Genomic DNA, 3,608 nt, shown 5'->3' on the forward strand with positions numbered 1-3,608 from the left:
AATAATAATAATAATAATAATAATAATAATACGGTAAAAAGAGATCTCTCCCCTCCCCCATCTCCTTATACATTATTAGTGGTTCCATGCATTTCCTCCAGCCTCTTTTTCTAGAGCAGAGCTGGGGCACCACATTGTTAATTTAAAATTTTCTAGGATCCACATTAAAAGAAACAGGTGATATTAATTTTAATGATCTATTTCACCCCAATGTCTCCAATATATTACCATTTCAGTATGTAATATAAAAATTAATGAGATATTCATGTTTTCTTTTTCTTTCTATTTTGTACTTTGGGTGTATGTTCTACTCAGCACATCTCAATTCAGACACGTTGCATTTCAAGGGCTCAGTGGCCACATCTGGCTGGTGGCTGTCATTCTGGACAGCATAGATCTAGAACTTGATTTTTATACCTCTTGTTATGTTCTCTTCCCTTCCTCTATCTTTTTCCTTTTTCTTTTCCTCCTCCTCCTCTTTCTCTTACTTGTACTTCTTCCCCTTCTTTTCCTTTGCTTGCCCTAAATGTCATCTAGAATTCCCCTGACCCTTAGAATCTAAAAAACATTCGTTCCACCCCCCTCCCCACCGCTCCTAAGAATTCTGCAAATTCCTGGGCATCTCGGGGTCACCCTGGCTTCAAGTATCTCTTTGCCGGATTTAATTCACTTCCTGGACCATCTCACTGGTCCAAGCATGTCTTCCCAGCTCCAGAGCCAGTTCTTCAAAATTGAAACTCACCCTTCCCATAATCCCTACAAAAGCCCCCACAGAGGTCAGGCCTGTGTGTGCTGGGCTAAAGATTGGGAACGTGTCGGGCGTTGGCTGCCAGCACTGTCCAGCAGAAGTGCAATGCAAGCTACTGTGTAATATTAAATTTGTTAGTAGCCAGGAGAAAAGACACAAAAAGAAACATGAAATTAATCGTAGATTTTACTTAACCCTATATATCCGAAATATTATTGCAACATGTAATCAGTAAAGAAATGGTTGAGGCCTTTTACATATTATTTCCCCACACAAAATCTTGGAAATCCAGGTCGCATTTTACACTCATGGCACATCTCAGTTCAGACTTGCCACATTTTCCAAGTGCTTGGAATAGCCACAGTGGCATGTAGCTACTGTATGGTGCAGGCCAGGTACACATTCATCTAAATGCAAAAAGTTTCATAGTGAACGTTTTTTGTTTGTTTGTTTGTTTGTTTGTTTTTAAATTAGGGAACAGTATGTTTTTCCAGGACCCATCAGCTCCAAGTCAAGTAGTTGTTTCATTCTAGTTGTGGAGGGTGCATCTCAGTAGCTCATGTGGGAATCGAACCGGCAACCTTGGTGTTATGAGCATTGCGCTCTAACCAACTGAGCCAACTGGCCGCCCCCATAGTGAACATTTTGAACATGAAACATAGAAGAGCTCTGGCCACCCCCACCCCTCTGGGACTTTCTCATGCCCTGACTCACCCCCAGAATTTCCTCCCTAGCCAGCCAGCTGACTCATCTCTCCCCTCTCCCTCTTCTTCCATTTTGTCCTCCTCAGTCCCTCTTTCCAGGAAGGCCCCTGGGATTTCCAGATCCTGTCTCACTAATGCAAAGCAGGAGACTTTCCCAGGCTCTGCCCACCCACCCCTACTTCACGAGCACAAAGTGCCCTTCCGGAGGAGGCAAGAGGAATTGCCTTCCTCTTTTACTTCTGCAAGGATTCTTCACTTTCCCAGTCTATTTCGTCCATACATTCAGAGAGCGAGAATTCAGAGACTCGGGGGGATCCCATGTCCCAATTCTACTTGGTTCCTGAGTTTGGGGAGAGCAGTTCACAGTGTGACCAGCAAGGGAGATCAGCCCCATCTCAAAAAATGAATCCAAATCTATTCTGTCTTTGAGTTCAGAGAACAAAGGGATCCCTGTACTTTTTTTTTTTGCATCCAAATGTCAGCCACAACCTCAGCCCTTAATAAGTAAACACAGCTTGAAGCTTCATCCCATGTCTTTTTTATAGTTGAGATATAGCGTATAAAAATCTGAAGCGTGAAGCTCATTCATTGTTTATACATGTAAAACATTCATGTGACCACAGCCAGATTAAGGTGTGGAAAATGTCCAGCTCCCCAGAAGGCTCCCCTCTGGCCCTCCAGTCACCATGGAGTATCACTGTAAATTGGGTTTGCCTCGTTTTTTGAATATCACATAAACAGAGTCAAACAGTGTATACAGCAGCTTTTTGTGTCTGGCTTGTTTTGCTCAGTGTTACTGCCAGGTTGTTTGTTCATAGCTGTATCCCACTGAGGATTCCATTATATGAATATACCAGAATTCATCCATTTTACTATTGGTGGACATTTGGGTTGTTTCCAGTGTTTGGCCATTCTGAATATTCTACTATGAATATTCTGGTACAAGTCTCTGGGGAACGTATATGTTCATTTTTCTTGGGTAAATTCCCATGGGTGGAACTGCTGGGTCATACAGAGATGGATGCTTAGCTTTAAAAGATGCTGCCAGACATTTTCCAAAGTGGTTGTACCAAATTACTCTCTCATCAGCAGTGCAGGAAAGTTCCACTTGTTCTGTATCCTTGCCAAGGCTTGATATCATTCCCAAATCTTTTAAATTTACTATAGTGTTTATTATATATCAATACTCATTTTAAGTTCATTATTGTTTGCTAGGACTACTGTAACAAAAATTTTATTGTCTCACAGTTTTGGAGGCTAGAAGTCTTCCTGGTTCCTTTAGAGGGCTGTAAGGGGAGGCTCTGTTCGAGGCTTCTCTCCTTGGCTTGTGGATTGCCATCTAATCCCAGTGTATTCACATCATCTCCCATCTACAAGGTGTAATCAAACAATATGGTGAATGTTAAAAAAAATTATTACACTAAAAGACACATTGCCATTAAACCCACTCAAAATACGCCCCCTCGCTTCGAACACACTTACCCCATCATTCTTGCCACTTTCTGAAGCAGTTCTGGAAGTCCTCTTTTGTGAGTGTCTTTAGTTGCACTGTCATTGCTGCCTTGATGTCCTGAATCATTTTGACTTGGGGAAGAGCCAGAAGTCACACGGTGCCAAATCTGGTGAATAAGGTGGATGAGGACACATTGTAATGTTTTTATTTGACAGAAATTGCCATATATCAGAAGCGGTGTGTGACACGGAGTGTTGTCATGATGGAGGATGCTTTACCTATGGCACACTTTAAAACACACCTTCAAGTTCAACCATAGCTCACACCCAACTGACTGCACCAATTAAGTTGAAACTTGACACACACAGTTACTAAGGTTCGATGCACCCCTTCCCGTGTTGAAGATCCCTGCCTTTCCGTTGGATGGCACTCAGCAACAGCATTCACCGTATCTTTTGATCACAATGGAAAGGCTCCGTGTCACACATCTCTTCTGGTATGGCAATTTCTGTCAATTAATAACATTATGGTGTGTCCTCATCCACCTTATTCACCAAATCTGGCACTGTGCGACTTCTGGCTCTTCCCCAAAGTCAAAAATGACCATGAAAGGTAAATGTTTTAAATCTATTCAGGACATTGAGGCAGCCATGACAGCCCAACTAAAGACACTCACGAAAGAGGACTTCCAGAACTGCTTCAG

General features: G+C 42.3%; 1 protein-coding gene across 1 annotated transcript in view; it reads left to right on the plus strand.

The window, feature by feature from the left end:
* GRIN2D (glutamate ionotropic receptor NMDA type subunit 2D) overlaps window positions 1-3,608 on the plus strand; it is a 40,329-nt gene that overhangs the window by 19,989 nt on the left and 16,732 nt on the right. The gene's annotated exons all lie outside the window — the stretch shown is intronic.

Source organism: Hipposideros armiger, unplaced genomic scaffold (genome assembly GCF_001890085.2).
Source record: "Hipposideros armiger isolate ML-2016 unplaced genomic scaffold, ASM189008v1 scaffold_283, whole genome shotgun sequence".
In the NCBI taxonomy this organism is placed as follows: Eukaryota; Metazoa; Chordata; class Mammalia; order Chiroptera; family Hipposideridae; genus Hipposideros; species Hipposideros armiger.